This window comes from Coturnix japonica, chromosome 5, assembly GCF_001577835.2.
Source record: "Coturnix japonica isolate 7356 chromosome 5, Coturnix japonica 2.1, whole genome shotgun sequence".
Taxonomy (NCBI): domain Eukaryota; kingdom Metazoa; phylum Chordata; class Aves; order Galliformes; family Phasianidae; genus Coturnix; species Coturnix japonica.
In genome coordinates, this window is record NC_029520.1 from 39,846,569 (window position 1) to 39,857,292 (window position 10,724).

Consider the following 10,724-nt stretch of genomic DNA (forward strand, 5'->3'; position numbering starts at 1 on the left):
TCCTACTAGACATCACAGCGCTGCTACAATTAGTCACATTTATTAGGATATTGGCTAAAATAAAATTAGAAAGCATGGGGGCCATGTTGCACAGGGAATGGGAGAATGCAGCTCCGGGTGGTGCCTCTCCAGGAGGCATTCAGACACTCTGGAGGAGGAGGGCACAGGGCAAGGGGGTGACACACAGGAGCCAGGAGTGAAAGCAGCAGCAAAAATGTTGTTTCCAGGAAGAGCTTTGGCAGAGGAGAGTGAACTTAATTGGAAATGAGTGGGAATAACTGCAGTAGAGGATAACAGCAGTAGGAGAAAGGGTTGTAGGGGAGAGTGGGGTAGAGGAAAAGGGATGGCAGTCAGTGACAAGCTGAAGAACACAGGCTGATGGAGGTGAAAAAAAAGGAGGGTTTGCACAAAGAACTACAGCACAACAGCTCCTCTGCCTGCATGTCTCCTGCCTTTTTCATCATCCAGGGAGGCTGCTGCATGATTTGTCCCTGACCCACTCCCTTGCTGTGTCTCTGTATGAAAGATGCCTCTTTCCCTGCTCATCATGTCATCCTGTGCTCTGTGGAAGGGCAATCTGTGGCCTCTTCTCTGAGGCAAAACTTAGTTGAGATGCTGACTCTCAGTGTAACACCAGAATCATGCAGTTTGAAAAGCTGCATTATCACTGAGCTGTTTTTGGGTTTGGTTTGGGAAATACAGACATGGAAGGCTCTGGATCGTGGTGGGGACGGTGAACTGTATGAGAAGGGGCAGCTTGACAGGCATGTACAGTTGCATTCTTGTATGTTATAGACACATAGATGGAAAAATGCATCCTTAAAGAGACTACTTGACTTTCAGGGTTTGGAGATGTCAGAATGCGTGTGTGACTTAGTGAACATTTTAAATCAGTATATCTAGAAAATAAAAATCCATAATAAATAAATAAAAACCCATAAATAATTGGATGGACAGCTCATTGGCTGACACATGTTCATTTAAAAAGAGGCCTAAATGTGATTCTTGGATGAGTATGAAGGGGAATAATAATTTGCAGTAAAGTGATTCTTCCTTTTTGCAAATGGCATTGGTGACAGCTCTAGTGGGCTACTGGATAATGCCTGAGAGTCCACATTCTCAGCAGGAAGAAATGTTGTTGTTGAAGAAATGATGAGGTTGCAGGAAGAAGTTCCAAAAACACTTTGAGAAAATTAGAATTACAATTTGAGATAATACTTTCCAGTAAGAGACTCAGAATGCTTAACTTGTTAAGATTATCAAAAAGAAGATAGAGAAGTGGCTTGATTGCAGTGTATCTTCAAGGTGAGAAATGCCAGGTATTAACGAACACTTTAATTTAGTGGAGAAAAGTATAATAAGATACAGAAGTTGCAAACTGAAGCTGACCAGACAAATTTAAATGAGAAATCAGACATTATTTTAACAGTAGGAATGATTTCTGACCGGAACAAAATGAGTGCAAAATCCTCCATCTTTGGAAGTGCAGATCAGGGCTAAACTCCTTTCCAGGAGGTTCAGTTAAATATACACTTTTTTGAGATTCAGCACAGTTGATATTGGGTAGAAGCTACTGGGCTGTGATATAATATGGTAGTCTTCTTTTGCTTAGAATTCAATTCAAAGTAATTCAGTTGTTTCTTATCATATGGTCCTAAAATGTGCTGGTGTGTATCAGCAGGAGCTCTGCTCTCAGTGCTGCAAACACTGTTGTGATCGGTGTGTTTCCCAGTTCTGTGGGCACTCTCTGAACAGTATAACAAGAGAGCTGGTGGGCACAAATGTTGGAGTCAACAAAAAATAAGGGCAAATAAGTCCCAAATGTAGTCAGAGTGCTTAACAGTCGCTGTGCTCTGTAGGACAGCTGGAAATGAACCATGGCTGCTAAGCTGTCTATCTTAGTAACCTCTACAATTCCATGATCCCTGCTAAAAAAACAACAACGAAGGGGAAAGAACATCCAGTTTGAGCAAAAGCCTGATACAGAACCTGCCCAAATGCAAGTCAGTATAGAGCCCTTTAAATGTTGTGGCCCAGCCTCATCTGTGGCAAATTTACCCTGTGATGAATCAGTGCTAAAATTGTCACATCTCAGAAGCCTGCCTTTCTGCACACAGCCTGCTCCTTTCTCAAGCTTTCTAATGCACAGCCGGCCCATTTTGTGCACAGCTGCCACGGTGCGATTTGCTTTGTGTTTATGCTTTGAGCTTTGCCTCTCTGTTTCTGTGTCCACAGCCTGAGCCTATTCTATGTCATACTAGCTGGGAGATGTGCGAGAGAAACATCCCCTTCAGCCATGCGGGTGGGCATTGGGCTTTCAGTAATGCTGTAGCACTACTGATTTCTCTGATTTAAATCCGATTTCTCAGATTGACTCTCAGTGGTGTCCTGGGCTGAGGGGGATGTCCTAACACTCATCAGCCCACTTATTCCCACCTCCCACCCGTCAGATGTGGCTGGGTTGTGGGTTTGGGAGGGCTGGTCTCTGCCACTGCATCCTGTCCATCACGTGAAGAAGATGCTGATGTGGTCTGACAGGGGACAGACAGCCTGAGTGACACAGTGTGGTACCCAGTCCCAGCACCCTGCAGCTCCCACATCTCTGCATGGGCACTGCTGGTTCAGATGTGAGCCTGGAGCAGTGGTGCAGACCCTTTGCAGCACAGGTGTAAATCAGGGGCAGCGGCTTGGCAGCTGATGATGCAGCATTGGTGTGGAGCAGCAGAATGGGGGCTGAGCTTTGCTTGGAGGGAGGAGGGAGGAGGAAAAAATGAGAGCGCTAAGGTAACCACAGAAACATGGTATCCTTGGATATTAGCAATCATGACCTACTTCTGGGTATTCACGCCCTTTTTTAGAGCTGTTGACAAAGGAGGGGTAAGATGGAGGGCTTAAAGCTCTGCAAAAGAAAGAGATCTTTCCATCATTTTCTAGGATTATCAATAATATTTAGCTGGTGTAATTTTTTTTTCCCCTGTGCATCATTCTCTGTTTTCAATTCTGCTTTATATACTGTAGAATGTAATTTAATAACACATTGCTGAAATGCAACTGATGGAGCGATTTTGTAGTGTGCAGAGTGTAGATTGGAGTGACTGACTGGAGTGTCGTTGTGCATATATAATCTGGCTGCTGTCAGTGCTGCTAATCATGGTCTGTGTTTGATTCAGATCAGAGAGAAACCCTTGTTCACATGTGGTACCTGAACCAGCAGAGCTCCTAATGGCCCTGCAGCAGCACTAACACCAGTGAAATCAAACTGTTGCACTGCAGGAAAAACAGGCCCTGGGCTCCAGTGAGACATGGTGAATTTATACCAGCAGGTAACACAGAGCAACTGAATCTATATGGAACATGGACCACAGGATCTGCACCAGGTGTGTGAAATGAAATGGAGGTTTAAATCCATGATTTTACCCTCTATGCAGAGCTCATATTTAACTATTCCCACTTTCTGGTTGGAAAACTGGTATTAGATGGCACTTATACGGTCTGTGTAATGCCACACAATAGTTTATTCTGCAAGACTGAATGGAAATTCATGAATTCCCAGTGTGACAGAGCCCAAGATTGAACTCTTGCCTTTAATGGCATCGACTCAAAATTCTTCACAATTTCTTTTGTCTGGTCAAGGAGGACTCATGGCCAGTTTTTTCTGCTGATGATAATTGTCTCATGTGTCTCATGCTTTAATCAGGCTCAGTCTGTCTAGATTGAAATCTTGGCTCCACTGAGGTCAGGAAGAATTTTACTACTAACATGAATGGGTTATGATTAATGAAGCTAAAACTGCCAATTGCTCAGACTGGGAGCCTTGTCTACACAGCAGAGACTCACATACATAACATTACCCTTGCAGTAAACATCAAATGAACCACTGGCTGAAACAAGAGCAAATCTGGGGCAAAACTGTGCCCTGGCACCTCCAGCCTTCCCTCCCCCTCCCCAGAATCAGAGGAGGCATCCTGGGAGAGCATTAAGCATAAAGAAGCAAACATGAGCAGGGGAACGTGTCAGTGGACTGTGGATAACGCTGAGCTCAATGTGCAGTTTTGCAGAGCTGTCTAATGCCTGTGTCCTTAGGGAAGTAGACTTCCTTATTTTGAAAAGGGCTTGTGCAGCAGCTTCATGAAAGATTCTTCAGAAAAAGCCTGTCTCAACAACTTATTAGCAAAGCCTTATGCCAAACTCAGAAACATTTCTGAAGCTGCTAACTGAATTTAATGTGGTTGGACTGGCTGATTTGGGGATTTATTTTTTGACAGGAGATGGGTTTTTTTTGTGCTACATTTCAAATCTGACATTTTCCATTTAAACATGCATGACACAGATGGGCTTTCTGGTCAGTTTTTAGGATTGCCCTGCACCGTACCATGCTCTTTGTGCTAGGGGGTCCTACCTATTGAATAGTATTTCCTGTAAGGCTCTAAGTTTTCTTCTTCATTTAAATAGTTACTTCGTCTTCCTTTACTCTAAAGCTGAACAAAATGTCATTTACAAAACAAGTCACTCAGAACCTATTGTGTGTGAAATATATATATATATAAAAGAAAACCCTACTATGTTTTGATGTTTTGTCCTTTCCAGCTGACAAGTACAAAGAAATACATTGAAAAGGACACGACCACTTACTAAGGGCACTTGACTTTTGTTTTGTTTTGTTTGTTTTCTTTTAATATGATTTGGCAAAGTGCCTTCGTTGTGAACCAGGATATTTAAACACAGAAAGGTCCTGAAATATTAAGCTGCATTATCAGGACTTTCTTCTCAACAACAGGCAGAATTACAAGGTAAACAACTTGTAGCAAAATTCTACAATAAAGAGGCAAAGCCAATAACAGAAAAAAGATGGAGCAGAGACCCAGTATACTGATTATTGCATTCAATCCAAGAGCAGCTCTATTGACTTTATGTGAAATAATGTAATACTAGATTTTTAATCATATTCATCCTCTTGAAGATGTGCTTTGTTGCGTGGGATTCACAATAGAGAGCAGATTGAAAGAATGAGGTGTAGGTAGCAGAGTCTGAGCTTATGATTATCATCAAATACTTGAAATTGTAGGAACATTTTTTGTAAGGCTGGCAAGCTTTCCATGTCCTCCATCATGAGTAGCCATGTCTTCTTATCACCTCCAAGAGAGAATTAACCTTATGTCTGCAGCTTTTGCCAGTGATGGGATTATTGGGAACACTGGGTATCCCACTATGGACAATCTAAGACCAATGTTAGTTATGTAATCCCTAATTCCTCAGGAATGAATCCAAGCACTGGCCAGTGGTCTTAGAAGCAACAGAAGAGACATGATACAACATGGCAGCTAACGTGGCAACTTCAAAGACAGCATACACATAGTGCCACTAAGTGATATAAATACTTCTCTTAGCATTCCATGCCAGGCTCTCTGCTGATGCAAGCTGCTCACATGAGTTTTAGGCTAAACCTATCCATAGAAAGAAGGAGCCCAAAAGGTTAGGCTTATTTAGCTGGAAAGTACATGAGGCCTACAAGCTCCACATTACTAGTACATGTCTGAAGTATTGTTTTCTGTTGTGAGATTATTTGCTTACCTGGGATGTTTTACTTTGGGAACACTAGGGTCCATCCTCACCAGCACAACATAAACCTTGATACAGTTTTTTTAGTATCTTATCTCCACCCACCTCTGCAATGCAAGGGCAGCACAAACAGCACCAGGACCAGACCCACTCCACACTGGGAAATGCACTCCATGAGGGGAAGCACACTGCCTGCACAATACCCCTCAGCAGGGACCCCCACCAGTCAAAAGGCATTAGGGACAACCACAATCCACAGGAAGTCAATACCAGAAGGTCAATAATTATAAATACAAGAGGAGCAAAGTTATCATGGACAGTCTGTGCTCAGTGGGTCTCATTATAGATGACTCCATGCTGGCCTGGGGAGAAACCTTCTTCAGTGTCAGCCCAGGGCTGTTCAGTGAAGTCTTCTTTCTGCCATTTATTATAGTGCCCACTGCCAGTGCTAAGGGTACACATTATGCAAGTGAGCAAGCAAGAATGAGTAAGAGCATGCTGGCAGTGCCAGGTAGCTATAGTGATCTACAGTGTCTATCATCGCCTCCCTGCAACACAGTGCAGTTTACATTGCTTGGAAATGGAAACTATCCCCAAAGACTGGATGAACAGAGTGAGCCACAAAGTGGATGCTTTGTGTATTGGATGCTCTCTGGGTATTACCATCTCTTCCTAAAAATTCCTAGTTATTAAATACTGAGTTTGTGAAGGAAATGACTTCTCTTTTTCTTCACTATATTCTTAGTAGGATGCTACGTACAGCACATCTGGCACTGAGCTACATGATTTTTGTAAAATGGAAAGACAAAGGCTTGGCATTCACAAAGCCCATTATAGTGATGGGGATCTTAGCATGGGGTAGATTTTGAATGGAAAAGGGATATTACTGTAGCAACACATAATGCAAGCATACAACCAGAAGCCTTTAAAAGTGGCATAGGTCTCATTTTCCTTTGACAGATCTTCTTTTCCTAAAACAGCACTTTTTGTTAAAAGTTATCTTGTGGGGAATATGCCTTTTGTTTACCTGCTTTGGTTACTGGTAAAGGAGAACAACAATTGGAGCTATTTGCAGACTATTGTATTTTTACATCTGTTTTTTCTGTGTAATGTCAGATGCTTTTGTGGATAAACTGTTTACTGATAGAGCACTAACTTGGATCATCAAAATACTCCAGGCGAGCTACAGCTGAGTGACCTTGGATATCTTACTTAACCTCTATATATTAGTAAATCCCTTAAAAGGTTTTTGTGGGAATAAGAATATAAAAGATTGTGAACTACTCATATGTGATATGATATTTTTACATTGATAAAGTATGGATCTTAGATGAGGTTTGTTTGTATGCCTAGTCAGATAAACACCAGTATATTTAGGGAATTGATTAAAAGTGTTCTGTATTACCTAATCAGGGATTCAATTCATCTTAACTATGATTGTTTTGGAGAGTATCTTGATAGAAATGAACTTTCAAGTTCAAAAGCAGAATCTTTCTGTATAGCAGCCAGGTCGCCCAGTTTCTCTTCCTTTTCTGTCTTCATGTGTTGGTGCATTTCTGTTTCTTCCTGTGACATGTTTTTCAAAAGTAAGTACACATCCTGAATGCTTCAATTTTTAGAGAGCTTTGAGGTGCCTCCTCAGTGCCCACATTCTCCTCTGACAGGCAGCAGGTACAGGAGAGCTGGACATGCAGACCTTGAAATGGAGTTCAGCCTCTTCATCACCAGTAGCTGCAGATGCGCAAGGCAGGACCTGAGTTCAAGCTGCTCTACATTTCTGTGTATTTCTCCTTGTCTGCTTCTACCTGTGAGAAGCTTTACTGAGCCCCAGAATATATATATATACATAAATACCTGGGGTGCTAGAGTACACAAGAATTCACATTCTGCAATCTTTTGCAATCCTATAACATGTTAGAGACAGATAGAATGATTGCAGGCAGACATGTTTAACCTTGGTAAATGTGTTCAGTTTATCCCTGGGTATTGAAAGGCTTTAAGTAGCAACCAGCATGCCTGTCTGAACACATGCCCATCAGCCTGATGAAGTCTGTGATTTGACTTTTGAACAGTACAGTACAAACAGAAAGCACAGATAAATTATGACAACCCCTTCTGTGTCATAGAGCTAGTGTTAGCCAGTACCCTGCTTCTGAGAATGTCCTCACCAAAGATCAGCTCCCTCAGGGGAAATTGTAAGATCATGCATTGATTCACTATAGAATAATCTGCCAATAAGAGAGATTTCTTCTGTTCCTACTTAATATTTAGCTTGGATTTAAAACACGGATGAATTGATCTTTTAAATATTTTTAATCCTGTCTAATGCAATTGTGGATATGTTTGTCATTCATGTCATATTGTAATTTGTCTGCATTGAATGAAGAGTCCACTACTGACATGAGGGTTAATGCCATCTACTTACCCTCCAGGAAATGTGGGGCAACGCACTGAATTCAACCTCTCATTCTTTCTTTGACATACTCTTTTCTTTCCCTACAGAGAAGTCAAAGCAGGGAATGACTCTTATTTGTTGTGTGGAAATGGAACCACATGTGGCCTAAAATCTGAAAGGGAACCAAGGGAGCGATAACGTTGCAGGCACCGACTCTGGTCCTATTCCCATCCCATGCCAGCAAGTCACTGGGGCAGGGATGGTCTACAGCATATTTTGCCTTCCTGTGGCACCTCTCTCAGATGCATTTCACTGTCACTAATGGCTCTGGCTACCCCAGCAGGCACTGAGAGGAGCAGCTGTTACATTGCCTTTACAGAAACTAACAGACTGTATTAGAATGAGGCGGATATTCTCAGGTGAACTCTGCCCTTGGGTGGTTTTTCTCACTATGTTCTACTTGTTCTGCATTGAATTTTTGCTCTACATGAAAAATACTTAATGGAAATTAGGTTAGTGGCCAAGATGTCCTCCTTTTGGCTACTACTATTATTGCCAATGCAATGCTAGCTCGCTGTGGCCCTACTCACAGAAATATCTTTGGAGTATGCTTCCTACAAACACAGATCTGATGCAAGTGTGACTGGGCCTAAATAGTCCCATGAAGTCCAGTGTACTACACTGGTACCTAGCGAGATTAATAGTCTCTGGATAATGAACTGATAGAAAAATGGACAATATACATATAGAAACATTAAAGATAGAAATGTAAGATGAAGTACAAATATAAGTCTTTTTTCATATTTCTACCGTTTTATACCAAGCTGTGTTGAGATTGGTCCTCTTTTAAATATTTTTAAGAATAATGAAATAACTGATGCATTGCAATCCCAGTAGGGGCCTCACTATTGTACCCTGAGGCATTGCTCTGCTATTAAAGGCTCTGAAAGAATGCAGTTTAATAGAGTGAGAAGATCAGAAGCCTTTGTCATTGTCCTTACTTGATGTCTGAGTCCTCCAGGATCTGCTCAAATGCCCTGAGATATCTGCTTAGTTCTTTTAAGCATTATTCCTTTGCTGTAAGAGAAGAATCTTGAGCTGGGACCATGCTTCAGGGTAATCATTTCATTGCCTAGGGATTTGGGGGAAGTTTAAGGCATCATTGTGCCTGATGATTTCAGGCACTACGAGGGACCAGAAAAGGCACTAGCATACATTAGAGTAGTTTCCACAGCCCACATTGTCCCCACAGCCTCCAGAGCAGTATATGCTACAGAGCTTTTCTCCTCTTAGTACTTTTCCTTTCATCTCTGTCATCTTTCTTGGACTTGGTAATAAAGCATCAGTCTTGGAGTGTGTAGCACGGATTGTTCTTTGTTTCTTAGTTAGTGAGCTCTGTGCCTTTGGAAATGTGCACTGGGACCAGACCTAGGGCAGAAGCTGTTACCATTTGGATGGATTTCCATCGGCTTTTAAATTGTGACTGATGCAAACTCACTTAAGAGAAAATCTAGAGGGATCTCATATAACGTGAATAATCAGTTACAGTCGTAACCGAACAATTATTATATGATGCAAGTGCCTGTGCATCCGTTTCTATCTTTAGGTAATCACACCAACATTAGAAATAAAAACGTGTAAGAAATATTTAATGAACATAGTAAAAAGTTTTCAAGCATTCATTCTCAGCCATTGAGATGTTAAATGAATTTCCATAAATTCTGCTCATGCCTTTTTATTTTCCACATCATCAATGAATATTCAAGGAAAAGACTCACGGTCAAAAGTGTTCCCAAAAATAGCTCATTTAATTAAGTGATTTAGAATATTCACTGAAGTGAATTTCCTATTCATGACTGTCAAAGCTACATCAGAAACCTTTCTTTAATAAACTTGCTCACTGTAGCAGGACTGGGAGACCTTGCACCTGACCTCTGGGTCCCATCGAAGCACTTGGGCTTTCTATGTACAAGGTACAAGGCTCCTCTCTAAGCATTTTCTCTTTGAAAATCCTCCTTGGTGCTATTTCATATTCATGAGCACCTGAGTATTTTTAAAGTACTGTCCTCTGCCTTGTTGTTTGTTTGACATTTGCCATCAAGGCCCCTTTTGTTGTGCAAGATGACTAAGGCAACAGAAGCAATTGCCTAAAGCAGCAGCTAAAAGGAAAACATGAGCAAGGATGTGATTTCTGTAAGCAAAAACTTGTACTGTAAGCAGTGGAAAAACTCAGATTAATGTTTACCTGTGGCAGAATGCCAGAAGCATGCAGAAGCTTTTTTAGTCCGTGCAAGAAAACTGAGAAAACTGCCTTTTATTAAACCTTGCTGTGACTGTGGATTTTGTAGATGTCCTTTTTAACCAACAAGGATCTGTAAAACTTGGGTTTCCACAGACAACATGCAACCATTGCTATCAGGAAACACAAATGAGTGTCAAAAAGCTGATCTTTAGCTTAAAAAAACAACAAAAAAACCCCCAAAACAAAACAAGAAAAAACAACACCCAGGCCTGTGGCCAGGACTTTGTGATTTCTCTATAGGGCTCTGTGGGTCTGTTGGCCCTATGGGCTAAGGGATCTGTGCTGATAAAGCAAATGGAGGAAGGAGGAAAACTATTTGTAACCTCTCTTAGAAAACCTGCCAGCCAAGGAGTAGTGCCATGCTTCTGTCAGCCATTCTGAACAGCAGAGGCAGTGGACCCAAGTGGGAAAGCCACAGAGCAAGGCAGTCATGCAGCCATGCCTGCACCTCACTGCCCTCCGTGTTGG